The sequence below is a fragment of the Cupressus sempervirens genome, chromosome 7 (assembly GCF_028749045.1).
Source record: "Cupressus sempervirens isolate cs-2001-9-10 chromosome 7, ASM2874904v1, whole genome shotgun sequence".
Classification (NCBI taxonomy): Eukaryota; Viridiplantae; Streptophyta; class Pinopsida; order Cupressales; family Cupressaceae; genus Cupressus; species Cupressus sempervirens.
Window position 1 is genome coordinate 346696309 of NC_143124.1, and position 15694 is coordinate 346712002.

At 32.5% G+C, this 15694-nt stretch overlaps 4 non-coding genes across 4 annotated transcripts; 1 reads left to right on the plus strand and 3 right to left on the minus strand.

Annotated features, from left to right (window-relative positions):
- Nucleotides 1–2146: 2146 nt before the first annotated feature.
- Nucleotides 2147–2220, minus strand: TRNAW-CCA (transfer RNA tryptophan (anticodon CCA)). Its single transcript has one exon. It is a non-coding gene; the product is annotated as a tRNA-Trp (tRNA).
- Nucleotides 2221–2336: 116 nt separating this feature from the next.
- On the minus strand, nucleotides 2337–2410 carry TRNAP-UGG (transfer RNA proline (anticodon UGG)). The gene has a single exon. It is a non-coding gene; the product is annotated as a tRNA-Pro (tRNA).
- Nucleotides 2411–3471: 1061 nt separating this feature from the next.
- TRNAT-UGU (transfer RNA threonine (anticodon UGU)) lies at nucleotides 3472–3544 on the plus strand. The gene has a single exon. It is a non-coding gene; the product is annotated as a tRNA-Thr (tRNA).
- A 1152-nt stretch (nucleotides 3545–4696) lies between these two features.
- Nucleotides 4697–4783, minus strand: TRNAS-GGA (transfer RNA serine (anticodon GGA)). Its single transcript has one exon. It is a non-coding gene; the product is annotated as a tRNA-Ser (tRNA).
- Nucleotides 4784–15694: the final 10911 nt, after the last annotated feature.

Here is a 15694-nt window from a genome sequence, read left to right on the forward strand (position 1 = left end):
CCAAAGATCTCGGTCAGAGCAGGCATATGCCAAACGTGAATACCTCCTGAAGCTACAGGCATAACACCCGGCATAGAGACCCAATCTTGAGTGAAATAAATACCACGACTTCGGTCTTTTTCAATAAAATCATCACGCAATAGATCAACAAAACCCAAAGTGCCTTCTCGTTCTCCTTCAAGTTTACCTACTACAGTACCAGCATGAATATGATCTCCACCAGACATACGTAGTGCTTTAGCCAGTACACGGAAGTGCATACCATGATTTCTTTGTCTGTCAATAACTGCATGCATTACGCGGTGAATGTGAAGAAGTAGGCCGTTATCTCGGCAATAATGAGCCAACGAAGTATTTGCCGTAAAACCTCCAGTCAGATAGTCATGCATGACTATAGGAACTCCCAATTCTATGGCGAATACTACTCTTTTCATCATTTCTTCACATGTACCTGCAGTCGCATTCAGGTAATGTCCCTTAATCTCACCCGTCTCAGCCTGAGCTTTATAAATTGCTTCTGCACAAAAGCAGAAACGATCTCTCCAGCGCATAAATGGCTGGGAATTAACGTTTTCATCATCCTTGGTAAAATCAAGTCCACCACAGAGACATTCATAAACCGCTCTACCATAATTCTTGGCAGATAGACCCAATTTTGGTTTGATAGTACATCCCAATAAAGGACGACCATATTTTTTTAATTTATCTCTTTCTACTTGAATACCATGTGGTGGGCCTTGAAAAGTTTTTGAATAAGTAGGAGGAATTCGTAAATCTTCCAGACGTAGAGCCCGTAAAGCTTTGAATCCAAATACATTACCTACAATAGAAGTAAACAGGTTAGTCACAGAGCCTTCTTCAAAAAGGTCTAAAGGGTAAGCTACATAGGCAATAAATTGAGTTTCTTCTCCAGGAACGGGTTCAATATCATAGCATCGCCCCTTGTAGCGATCAAGACTGGTAAGACCATCGGTCCAAACAGTGGTCCACGTACCAGTGGAAGATTCGGCAGCTACCGCTGCTCCCGCTTCTTCGGGGGGCACTCCAGGTTGAGGAGTGACTCGGAATGCTGCCAAGATATCAGTATCTTTGGTCTGATATTCCGGAGTATAATAAGTTAATCTGTAATCTTTAACACCCGCTTTGAATCCGACACTTGCTTTAGTCTCTGTTTTTGGTGACATAAATAAGTCCCTCCCTATGATTTATTGGTTAATAGCTCTTACAAGAACAAGGTCTACTCGACCTGGGTGTCGAACGTAAAGAATCCCTTTTGTATTGTATTACAAAAAAATTTTGTGCAAAATACTCATTTTGTAGCCTCTATTGTCAAAAAGGTTTTTTTTTCTTTCATTCAAGTTATATTGTATCATGTTTTGTATGTATGATGCAACCCAATTTCTTAGTTTGACCTGAGGACCTTTCGGCAATTCCAATTTATTCTATTATTAATTTCTATTATTAATAGTGAAATCTATTATTAATAGTGAAATGTGATAGTGAAATGTGATAGATTTCTTCACTCTAGGCGAAGAATAAAATAAAAAAATTGCAATAGCAGACGGCATGGGCATAGGTGGAAATGTGCCTAGTTATTGGCTAAGACAGTTAAAGACTTCCTTAGGATTGGAATCTATTTACTCCTAAAGAATAAATTGAGGTAATTGCCTGACAAAAATACGTATCAATCATTGTTTTTTTTTTATTGATTTCTTCCATGCTTACTATAATTAGTTATTTTGGTTTTTTATTAGTTTTGCTTATTTTCACCTCAGTCTTATTCATTGGGTTAAACAGTATAGAACTTATTTGAAATAGAAAATAACCTCAATAGGAATTGAGATTCCAAGTCAATTTAAGGTACTATGTAGATTAGCTATTAACCCTTACCTATTCTTTTTCATAATAAAAAAAATATGATTGAAGTTTTGTTATCCGGAATTGTGTTAGGTCTAATTCCTATAACTTTGGCTGGATTATTTGTAACTGCATATTTACAGTACCGACGCGGCGATAAATTGGATATTTGATTTAGAACCATATTATGAACGGGTCTCCTACTGATTCTGAGGGATCAGATTCCATTAGCTTTTTCAGTCTAAGTGACAAGAAGATCGATCAGAAAAAAGAAAAAAAAACACAGGATCACGCTCTGTAGGATTTGAACCTACGACATCAGGTTTTGGAGACCTGCGTTCTACCAAACTGAACTAAGAGCGCTTTTTCTTCTTTTTTTTTTTTCTTGAAAGAAAAGATTATTTCGATGTTTCATTGAATTAAATAACTATCACTCGACTTTTTACTTTTTTTATGGAAGATTTAGCATAAAAAAAGGGTAGGGATGACAGGATTTGAACCTGCGACATTTTGTACCCAAAACAAACGCGCTACCAAGCTGCGCTACATCCCTTTTAATCGTGAGTATTTTTTATTCAATATTTTATATTAAAAATATTGAATTTTGTTTTCCACATTTATCTACCTTCGCACGTGAATAGACTGTATATACGGAAGATATAATGTAAAAGATGTCTATTTATTGACAGTACTTGATTACTTACTATTACATAGTTATTACTATCATTCATATCATATTGTAAAAAAAAAAAAAAAATTTGTACCAAATACAAATATCTGTTTGCAGATAGTCGTAAACTACGGGTGTAGTTGACCATATGATATATCTATCATTCTTGAGAAGGAGAACTTACGAACAATGCAAGATATAAAAACATATCTTTCCACAGCGCCTGTGTTAGCTACTTTATGCTTGGTATTTTTATCCAGTTTATTAATTGAGATAAATCATTTTTTCCCAGATGCTCTGACTTTTCCCTTTTTTTGACTTTCATTTTTTTTGCTTTCCTACGAACCCAAAATAAAAAAATGATGTTAGATTCATTTCCTTTTCTTATTGGATAAAGAAAATTTTAGAAGGTGAGGGTGAAGTTAGGATTAAGATAAAAGTAAAAATATAGATCCAAAAGCTCAAAAAATTTAAGTCCGTAGCATCTACCGATTCCGCCATATCCCCTTCTTGTAGAACGAAATCATAAAACAATAATTGCATCCGATCAATTATTTCATTTGCATGAGCATTATATTCTTTCTGCATTTTTGATGCAATGTTGTTATCGTCCCATCCTACACCGCAAAAATATCCCTTTCTCTATTTAGAATCTTATCGAAATCATCTTTTCCTTCTATAAGTCTTTTTTTTTTTCAATTCAATAATACTATTCCACCTGGGACGGAAGGATTCGAACCTTCGAAATAATAGGACCAAAACCTGCTGCCTTACCGCTTGGCCATGCCCCATTATTGTTTTATAATAATCCATTAAGATAAATTGACGCAATGTTTTGAATCTGAATTGCATTATTATAATTCGATTCGCTATGTATAATTCTAGTGATTTCGAAGAGATCTTTTCAGCCAATAAGCATGTGACTACATACTGCATGCATATGAGCCTGCTTAGCTTAGAGGTGAGAGCGTCGCACTTGTAATGCGATGGTCATCGGTTCGATCCCGATAGCTGGCTCATTTTTATTCTTTCCACTTCTTACCATTATCAACCATAGATCGTTAAAATCTATGAAATAAGGAAAAGGCTCTTACTTTTCGTATCATCGGCCCGCCGGGTCTGTCGTGGCATGATTCGTTTCAACTAGAAACGAAATCAATGATTGAAACATATCTTTTTTTTCTCTCTACAATATTTTTATTTTCAAATTGAAGATAATTTGTTTCTCTCTCTGTATATAAAATCATTCCAATATTCGTGCTGTTTATATTATTCCTCTTTCCAACATTAATTTATGTCTATGTCATTTCTTGAAATAAGGAGTTTTTTATGTCCCGTTATCGCGGACCTCGTTTAAAAATAATAAGTCGTCTCAAAACTTTACCAGGACTAAGTAAGAAAACACCCAATAGAATTCAAAAGCCTATTAAAAAAAAACATTCTAAACCTCTTAAATCTTCTCAATATCCTGTCCGTCTAAAAGAAAAACAAAGATTACGTTTTCATTATGGACTTCCAGAGCGCCAATTACTTCAATATGTTCGTATTGCTAGAAGAGCCAAGGGATCAACAGGTCAGGTTCTATTACAATTACTGGAAATGCGCTTGGATAATATCCTTTTTCGATTGGGTATGGCGCTTACTATTCCTGAAGCCAGACAATTAGTCAACCATAGGCATATCCTGGTCAATGGTCGTATAGTAGATATACCAAGTTATCGTTGCAAACCCCAAGATTTAATTTCTATAAAAGAGAAACAAGGATTGAGAAATATAGTGAAGAAAAATATAGAGATTTTTCAAAAGGATAAAATGAGGGTGCCCCCCCACTTAAATCGGATTAAACAAAAGTCACAGTATAGTGGATTAGTCAAAAAAATAATAGATAATAAGCGTATCGGTTTGAAGATTAATGAATTATTGGTCGTAGAATACTATTCCCGTCGAGTTTAAATTATTCCCAGTTTTAAGGGAATGAAAAGAAAGGATTTCTGCACATCTGTTCCTTTGTATGTTACATAACAATGTCATTGTTATTCAATTCAATATTTATTTTTTTTTTCAATATTTTTTTCTCTACCCCGAAATGGAAGGAGATTGTGGGAAAATGAAACCATCCTATCGGGTTTGGATTAATGATAAAACGATGCAAAAAAGAATACAAATATACGGAAAGAGAGGGATTCGAACCCCCGATAAACAGAAGCCTACATAGCAGTTCCAATGCTACGCCTTGAACCGCTCAGCCATCTTTCCTACACCTTTATTTGTTGACAAAATGAAAACAACAAGTTTTTTTCTAATTCATGCCCAAAAATGAGATAACTGACTTTTGCATAAGTCAAGTATTTTTGAATAAAGACAGACAGAAGAAAGAGTATTTTACCAAAGTTGCTTTTCTTCTTATTTCAAGATATTATTTTCTTTCATCAATCTAATATTATTCTTTTAGAATATTAGAGTTTTAATTGCCCGATCCAATTGTGAAATTAAGCCAGATCTATTGATAGATTCTATAATTATTATATTCTATAATTATTATAGAATAATTGAATAATTTCCTATAATTATTCTTAATAATTCTTCGGTCGGTAAGTCAAATTAATGGTACAAATTGTACCATAATGACACAAATTCTATCATAATGATATGTTCAATAGATTCTATACTTATATAATAAGTATGCACAAACACAATCAATCATCATTTTTTCATTTTATGCCAATTTGCCGTTTACTTACTCGTTTGATCGTTGGGGTCGTGAGCAACCGAGCGTGAAACATAAACATTTTCTCAAATTTTTTTTATTGATTGCTATCAATTTGAATAAACTCTTTCAAATATTCCCAATTTTTCTTTATTCAGTTTACATATTTGCGATCGTAAGAAAATTTATTATGCTATTGTGCATTGGCAAATAATTTTGTTCATGGAATCATTTCCGTATGGGGAATGAAAGAAATTATCAAATTTATAAATTGACTATGCCTAGATCTCAGAGAAATGACAATTTTATCGACAAGACTTTCACAATTGTAGCGGATATATTATTGCAGATAATCCCAATGGCCTCAGGGGAGAAAAAGGCATTTACCTATTACAGAGATGGTGTGATTTGATTTTTTTTCTTTCTACTTTTTTTTATATTCTATTTATTAAAAGTGAAAACGGAGATCATTTCAATTGAATGAACGACCGTAACGAATGTTAGCTCAATCCGAAGGGGAATATGCGGAAGCTTTACAAAATTATTATGAAGCCATGCGACCGGAAATTGACCCCTATGACCGAAGTTATATATTGTATAATATAGGTCTTATCCACACAAGTAATGGGGAACATACTAAGGCTTTAGAATATTATTTCCAGGCATTAGAACGAAACCCGTCTTTACCACAAGCTCTTAATAACACGGCCTTGATCTGTCATTACGTGCGGCTATCTGTACTATAGAATGAATTCGTTTAGTACGAAAAAAAAAGAGGCTTTCTACATATGCACCGTCCAAAACAACGGTTTTTTATCAGCTGTAGTCAAAAGAATACCCCTCATAGGAGCCCAAATATGAATGGGTAAATATAGCCTGGATAGTCCATGGATAAAATAAAATCAATTCAATTGATGGAGAAAGCACCATAAAGATCAATTATTGAAAGTTCGGGCTGATACGATCAAATCTGCTCATGGGCAAAAATAAGGAATCTATTTATGTAGTAGAGTTGATTTACTAGGTTATTGAGCAGCGGTGTAGCATCAGATCCTAAAGACGTGAAGTAATACTTTCCTGGTAGGAAAGTATTACTTCAAAAATTTCTATATAGAACATAGATAGTTACCTCTTAAAAAGATTTTTATCTGGATAATCTGAAGTAGACCTCTTTATTTCTAATACTTCATCTTTTTACAGTGGGAGAAAAGAGAAAACCTAATCATTTATCGAAAGTGAAGTTTGAAACTCATGTCATTGACCCATTCTGTTCTTTCGATTAAGCTGAACGTATTTACCTACCCTATTTTGGAAGTTTGGGTACAAGGACTAAAGAATAGTTAATTGAGCCGTATGAGGTAGGAAACTCTCAAGTACGGTTCTAAGGGAAGAAAACTTTTAGAAGTTACTCTATCCCGACCGAGGAGAACAGGCCATTCAACAGGGAGATCCTGAAATTGTGGAAGCTTGGTTTGATCAAGCTGCTGAATATTGGAAGCAAGCTATAGCACTTGCTCCAAGCAATTATATCGAAGCACAAAATCGGTTAAAGATTACAGGACGTTTTCGAGAATGAAAATCTCCCGATTCCTATAGTCAAGATGATGAAATTTACCATGCTATTCGAACGAATTAGCTTCTCTTATTGCATAATCATTATGAAAAAATATAAAATAGAACAAAGAATACAATCTATGGATTGTTAAAAAAATCCTTTTAATATGAGTCAATATCGTCCATAAATAGAATTTATGAAAGATTTATTAATATAACATATGGGTCCAGAGATATGGATAAATAAATCTGGATATGAAAATAATGATTGTATCATATTTATATATCTTACCACTGGGCGAGAAAGTTTTATATCTCGTAACGGTCCATTAAGCACCTATCGAATATGTCATAATAAATTTGAACATCTGCCTCAAATGGACTTCCGTATCATAGTCGCTCCAGTTCTAAACTGGGAAATAAAGAGAGGGACGAGTTTAGAATATATAGTCATTTTTCTTTTTATTTTTTAATTCGGCGGGTTTTTTCTCATGTCTCGTCTGGAAAGAGGAGAACTCAATGACCATTCGTTCACCGAAAGAAGTAAAGATCATAGTGGAGAGGGATCCTGTTAAAACCTCATTTGAAAAATGGGCTAAACCTGGTCATTTCTCAAAGACACTAGCTAAGGGACCCAATACTACCACCTGGATCTGGAACCTACATGCTGATGCTCATGATTTTGATAGCCATACCAATGATTTGGAAGAGATCTCTCGCAAAGTATTTAGTGCTCATTTTGGTCAATTAGCCATCATATTTCCATTCATACCCATTCTGGAACATTTTGAATGGGATTCTATTTCTGGAATTAGCGGGGTCGTTAATATAACAATTGGGATCCTAATTATATTAGCTAAAGCCTATCTGTTCTTATTTATTTCTATCACGGCAAGATGGACCTTGCCTAGGATAAGAATGGACCAATTATTGGATCTTGGGTGGAAATTTCTTTTACCTATTGCTTTGGGTAATTTTTTACTAACAGCCTCTTTCCAACTTATTTTATTATAACTAACTCTCTTTTCTTCGTGAAGAGGGTCTTATCAATTTTGCAATATATCCAAATTTGATAGATCAAATCTATGAAGAGAAAGAAATTTCTATGATTATTCGAGGAGATTTTACACATGTTCTCCATGGTAACTGGGTTTATGAATTATAGTGAACAAGCAATACAGGCTGCGAGATACATTGGGCAAGGTTTTATGGTTACCTTATATCACATGAATCGTTTACCTATTACTATTCAATATCCCTATGAAAAATGGATCCCATCAGAACGATTTCGCGGGAGGATCCACTTTGAATTTGATAAATGTATTGCTTGTGAAGTATGCGTCCGTGTATGCCCGATCAATCTACCTGTTGTGGATTGGAAAGTCGGAATAGATATGGGGAAAAAACGATTGGAAAATTATAGTATTGATTTTGGAATTTGTATCTTTTGTGGAAATTGTGTCGAATATTGCCCCACCAATTGTCTAGCGATGACTGAAGAATATGAACTTTTGACCTATGATCGCCATGAATTAAATTATGATCACATTGCTTTAGGACGTTTACCAATATCCGTTGTTGAAGATTTAACAATTCAAACAATTCCGAGCTAAGCATATTAACTTAATATGTCTGAAGAAACTATGGACAAATTTTATGATTAAATCATTTCTACGATTATTCAGATTGAGCTCCGATTAAAGAATATCTAATAAACAAAATATTTCTAATTTTTGACAAATCAGGAATAAATAATTCTATTGACATCCCATTAATAATGTCAGATGTATGATTGATCGGAATCAATTATTGAGCTATAGATTAATTAATCAGTGCCCATATCAAATGAAATTACAAATCCAGTATAGCATATAGGTAAATGGGCTCACTTTTTATTTAGTGAATGGGAGGAAATAAATAATATTCAAAGTTATTGTACACATAATGAATCGACCTGAATCTATATCTGATATTCTTTTGTTGGCTCCTCTAACGCTAAGTCTTCTATTAGGAGGTATAAGAGTAGTATTACTTACTAATATAATTTATTCCGCTCTTTCATTGGGGTTAGTTCTAATTTGTATATCTTTTTTCTATATTATACTGAACGCGGATTTCGTAGCTGTTGCACAAATCCTGATCTACATAGGAGCTGTTAATATTTTGATTCTATTTGCTGTGATGTTGATAAATAATCCAAAATATCCCAATTATGCCGCTCCCTGGACTATCGGAGATAGCATTACTTCAATAGTTTGTACGAGTCTTTTTTCTTTACTAATTACTATTATCTTGAACATATCATGGTTCGGAATATCTCTGACTCAAAAATCAGATCAAATGTTAGAACGAGATTTAACAAACAATATTCAACGTATTGGGGCTCATTTATCCACTGATTTTTTACTTCCATTCGAACTTATTTCTCTAATTCTTCTAATTGCTCTTATAGGAGCCATTACTATAGCTCGTCGAGAAGAAATAGTTTGAAAATGAAAGCTCTCGTGCAGCATAAATACGTTGTTTTATCTTCATAGATCGTTCATGTAAATTAGAAACTACCACTTTTGTTTGTATCTGAAGAGATCAAGGTATGAGGAATTATTATGCTCGAACATGCGCTTCTTTAATTGTAAATCATTCATTTTTTTTTTAATTTTTTTTTTTAAGTTCAGTTATGAAAGAGTTAAAAATAAAGTGAAAAATAAAAAATAAAACCATCTGATTTAAATCGTTCTGAATAGTCATGAGATGCTCATCTTAGGGTAATCTTTTTGTCGACGGATGCCTTCTTTTTTACACTCGTAGTTTCTGAAGAATGAAAACTTACTATGTAGCATCTACGTTAAGAATAAAAGTACACGTCAATCTGACCCTAAAAACTACCCGTAATAATTCATTTGTAAAAGTTATTTATTGTATTGGGGTGGTGTAGTGTGTTAATTCAATCAAACAATTGAGTTTGTTTCTTACTTTGCTTTACCTTAATTCAATTCAAATTTTTGGTAAAAGTGATGTCTTAGTCCAAGTGGGAATAACAATCTTTTTTTCACATGTCTATAGAGTTTTTATAAATAGAAACAAACATCTCTAAAAAAGATATTGTATGTAATAATTTATCAAACGAATCGCACTCCTTCATATACATCGGGGGTCCATTGATGAAAAGGAACTAAAGAAAGTTTGAATGCAATTCCTACCGTTACAGATAGAAGTGCAATCCAAATTCCTGGAGAGTTATACATTTGTGTATTTATAAGACCATTGGCTATTTCTTGAATTTCAATCTCACCTCCAGATAGACCATATAGCCAAGAAAGACCATAAGCAAGAATGGAAGAACTTGTTCCACCCATAAGTAAATATTTCATAATAGCCTCATTAGACCGAACATCTCTTTTGGTATATCCAGATAATAGATAAGAACATAGACTTAAACATTCTAAAGATACGAAGATAGTTGTTAAATCATTAGCACCACATAAAAACATTCCTCCTAGAGTAGCTGTTAATATGAATAACAAAAACTCTGTTACAGCCATTTCTGTACATTGAATGTATTCCACGGATAGAGGAATACACAAAGTGGAACATAATAAAATGAGAAACCGAAATATTTTATTAAAATTGTTTGTTTGTAAATTGCCAAAAAAACTAATCGTGGGTTCTTCTCTCCATTGAAATAACAAAAAAGTTATGCTTAGCACTAAACTTGTTAAAGAGATGAAATAAAACCAAGTTGTCTTTTTCTGATCAAAAATGACATTGATTACTAGAAGAAGAAATAGGCCGAAAATCAGGATGCATTCTGGGAAAATGGAACTTCCATAGAAGAGAAGCAAATGAAATTCTTTCATAAAAATGATTTTAAGGTATAAAAAATGCATTTTTCATTTTGTCCGGATCATTAGTTACTAACTTCAATTAATATTCGAGCAACATTTTATTTAAAATCTCCTTATTATACATTATATCTATGATTTATTTTTCATTCTTCTTTTCCTTTCGTTTTCGTTCCAATAAAATTTGTATCAATTTTTTTGTATCAATTTTTAGAAAGTAAGTTTTCTTTTATTGATCAAAATGGGATATTTTATTGATCAAAATGGGATAGATCTGTGGATCTATTTATACTAATTAGTGGATTAACGGTAATGCGCAAAAGCTTTATTAGATTCTGCCATTTTATGAATCTCTTCCTTCTTGCGTATAGCATTGCCTTTCTCTCTGGCAGCATCCATTATTTCGTAACTTAATTTGAATTGCATATTTGGACCAGAACGTTTTTGGGATGACTCTAATAACCAACGAATCGCAAGTATTTTTCCTTCTTTCTCTTTTATTTCAATGGGAACTTGATAAGTGGATCCACTTACATGTTTTGATTTTACTATCAATTTGGGAGTTAATTTGTCTATTGCTTGACGTAGAACAATTAGTGGATTTTTCTCTGTTTTTTGTTGAATCTTTTCTAGAGATTGATAAAAAATTCGATAAGCTAATGATTTTTTTCCGTTCTTAAGAATACGGTTAACGACCATGTTAACTAATCGATTATGATAGATCGGATCAAATTTATCAATTTTATTTTCTACAGTACTTTGGCGTGACATGAGTGTGAAAAAGGTTCATAAATTTATTTCATAAAGACTAATCATTACTTATTTCGGCTTTTTAACTCCATATTGTAGGGTAGATCTCTAAAGGTATCAAAGATCTCCCTCCAAACCGTACATACGACTTTCGCCAGATACGGCTTTCCACATGATTCTATTTGCATATATAGAAGATATTCATTCTTATGCATAGAATTATGTTTACTCATTCTCAATTGAGTATCCGTTTCCTTTCTTTTGCTATGATTAGAAATCTTGTATTTTCTATATCTATACGATTAGGTCCTTAGGTTTAAAACAGAGTATAAAAAAGGAAAAGGTGTTTTAAATCAATGCTATTTGAATTGAGTCTGCTCCAAAAAAGTCAAGACATTTCCAATTTTATGTTAACACACACTAAGTAAGGGAAAACTTATAAAATGAATTAAATATTAAACCTTAGACATATATTATCCTTATTGTTTTAGCCTGCTCTAGTCCCCTTAGAAAACGTTCGTTATTGGGTTAGCCATATACTTTACATGTTTTTAGCAATTGACATGGCATCATCATAAAATGATACAAATCTTAGATAAGAATATACAACGCACTAGAACGCCCTTGTTTCCGGTTTTTGACTGAGACAGCATCTAAAATTCCTCGAATTATGTGATATTTAACACCGGGCAAATCTTTTACTCTTCCACCTCTTACTAATACTACAGAATGTTCTTGTAAATTATGGTCAATACCAGGTATATAAGCAGTGATTTCATATTTAGAAGTTAATCGTACTCTGGCGACTTTGCGTAAGGCAGAGTTTGGTTTTTTAGGGGTGATAGTGGAAAAGTTGGCAGAAAAGTGACCTTTACTGCCACTATATAAAACCGTACATGAGAATTTCACCTCATACGGCTTCTCGTTCAATTCTTTTTAAGACATTTTTGTTTTTCGAGTATTTTGAATATTATATAGATTATATTCTATGTAAAAAAAAAAACTATTTGAATCCTTCGGGGTTCATTTTTCTTTCTCTATTAAAAACAATAAGAGTGATTCATAACTAGACCATTTATTAATTTAATTCCTATTTAAGTTTCAAATTCAAAAAGTATTCTGACCTTTCAATCACTCAACATGTATAATTCAATTATTTCGCTCAGAACATTTTTTAAAAGAGCTCGTGGAACCATGCTATCAAACATTCCAAAATCAAATAAAGAATCAGATATTTGATCTTCATCATCTACTATCTGGTTTAATGTCTGTTCAATAACTCTTTTACCCGCAAATGCAATGTATGCATTTGGTTCGACAATCGTGACATTAGCTAACATACCAAAGCTAGCAGTGACCCCACCAGTTGTCGGAGATGTAAGAACTGAAATATATGGTAATTTTTTTTCCTTTTGATGTGTATGCAACACAGCAGCTATCTTATTCATTTGCATTAAGCTAAAACTTCCTTCTTGCATACGAGCTCCGCCAGAAGCACATACGAGAATTAATGGAAGAAGATGCTCAGTAGCATACTGTATTAAACGGGTTATTTTCTCACCCACTACGGATCCCATACTGCCTCCCATGAACTGAAAATCCATAACTCCGAGTGCAACAGGAAGACCATTTATTTGACCTATGCCTGTTTGAATAGCGTCGGGTAAACCTGTTTCGTTTTGATAGGAAGTGTTATAATCGTCATAACATTGTTCTTCTGTTTCTATAAATTCGTCCTTTCCTAGATTAAGTGTACTCTTGATTAGTTTTACACCAGCGTCGACATACTCTTTTTCTTCTTTAGTTAAAGAAGCATAAGTTAAAGGATATTCTTCTTCAATATCCTCAGTATCTTCAATATCCTCAGTATCTTCAATATCTTCTATATAAGTTTCTTCGTTTTTCTTACAAAATTTTTCTTTGCTATCTAGTGCTAATGTAGAAAATTTTTTCATTATCTCTAGTAAATATAGAAATAATATATCAATCTCAGTATCTTTAGTACACAACAATAAATTATTGTCACAATCTTTTTCGTTTTTCTTGTAATGGAGGTATAGATTTTCTATTTGTCGATATAGTGGATCATTATGTATGATATGATCAATGCTATTATCACACTCATAGCGATCTTGTTTTTTAACGTATTCTACTAGAATATCGGAACCGAACCGATAGAATTCTTCTCCTTTAAGTAAACCACAACAACGAAATTTAAACCAATATTTAAATTTTGTCAAAACCAGATATCTTTCCATCAAACATATCGCCGTATGTTTTCGCAGCCATAAAAAGTAATTTGTCTCTAGATTATTTCCTGGATAAAAAGGAAATAGTTTTTTTATTTTCCTTGCTTTTCTTTTTTCTTCCCGAAAATCAAGTTCTATTTTCATTAAGTTTACCGCCGCTACTTTCAAGAACTTATCTTGTGATAGTAATTGTTCTTTTAAATTGGCTAATTGTTTAATTAATTTAATTAGGAAGGTCAAATTTATGAAAATTTTCAATTCAAGCAAATCCATTAAAGATTGTACAGGTTGAATAGAATTTTTTAGTATAGCAAAAAAAGGATTTATATTTTGATCAGTTTGATCGAATGCTGCATCTATAAAATCGTGCACAACATCTATTGACAATAGAAATATAAGTTCATCATTTTCAAATGATGTATCTATATTGAAAATACGCATGAACCATATAAGTTGTTCATCATCTTTCAAATTAAGTTACGAAATAATGGATGCTGCCAGAGAGAAAGAAACATAGCTACACTTAACAGAAAAATGCTAATAAGAGCCCATGTACGGCGAACACTCTTAGTTGCTCCTGGAAAAAAAAAGGATCCTAATCCGATTGGTACAGAAGATGAAAGCGGAAGGAAAGGCATGACCCGAGCATATTTGTATATAAATTCCATAGGAAGATTAAAAAATTATTCTCAATATTTTGATATTCCACATTCTTGGTTTCCAATCCACTAGACCCTAAAGAGAATAAAATTAAAACGATAGATCATGAATAAAGAAGAACGATAGAATATGGGATGCAATCCTATCGATTTCATATTTAATTTTTACTTTTTTTTTCTTTTTTCTGCAAAAGATTTGCATTGGTCAATACTGATACTAATCAAATATTTGTAAGATGAGCAAGAAGGAACTCTTTTTCAGTTTAGGTACTGAGCTATTAGTTATGTACACACACATTCTTATTTAGAATTCAATTTTTCATTGTAGATTAATAGTAGTATTAAGAATAGAATTGAATAGAAAATGAAACCAATTAGAATTATTAATATGAGAAATAATTGAATATCTTAAAATGATATAGTTTTCATTTACTCAAAATTCGATATATGTATGTAAGTGTATGTAAGAATTTATTAATTGTTATCAATTTGTATCGTGGATCTCTTGTTATTAGTAAATAGTATATAAATAAGGTTCCAAAATGCAATAAAAATATGATAGAATATTCTATCATATTTTTATCCATAAAATGGAACTAAACTATAAACAATGAATTGAATTTAAAGATATATCTAATATCTATAGATATCTATTATATATGGAGTACCTATATAATAAATGACTATCATTGTTCGATCTATGTCAATATGATTTATTACATATCAATCGATTTTATCTTTTTCTTACGAAACGAATCCTATATTAAAATGAAAAAATAAATGGGTTTATTATGATATTTATAACTCTAGAACATATATCAGCTCATGTCTCTTTTTCTCTTACTTTTGTGATTACTCTTATTTATTCGGGAACCTTAATTTATAAAAGTGAAAAACTAAGTAATTCAGGAGGAAAGGGCATGATAGTGACGTGTATTTGTATAACGGGAGTATTAGTTTCCCATTCTCTCTATTCGGGGCATTTACCGTTAAGTAATTTGTATGAGTCATTCATGTTCCTTTCATGGACTTCCTCCATGATTCATATAGTTATACAAATACGGGGCCAGTATGCTTGGTGGTTAGGTGCAATCACCGCGCCAAGTGCTATGTTAACTCATGGTTTTGCTACTTTAGGTCTTCCGGATAAAATGCAAGAATCTGCAATGTTAGTACCTGCTTTACAATCTCATTGGTTAATGATGCATGTAAGTATGATATTGCTCAGTTATGCAACTCTTTTATGTGGATCCCTATCATCCATATCTTTATTGGTCATTGCGTCCCAAATAAATCAAAAGATTTTTCTTAATGTGAAAAATTCTTTTTTCTTCAATAAAAATTGGTATTCACACGACCAAGAAAAAAAAGAATTGAAACAGACTTTTTACCTTTCACTTAGAAAT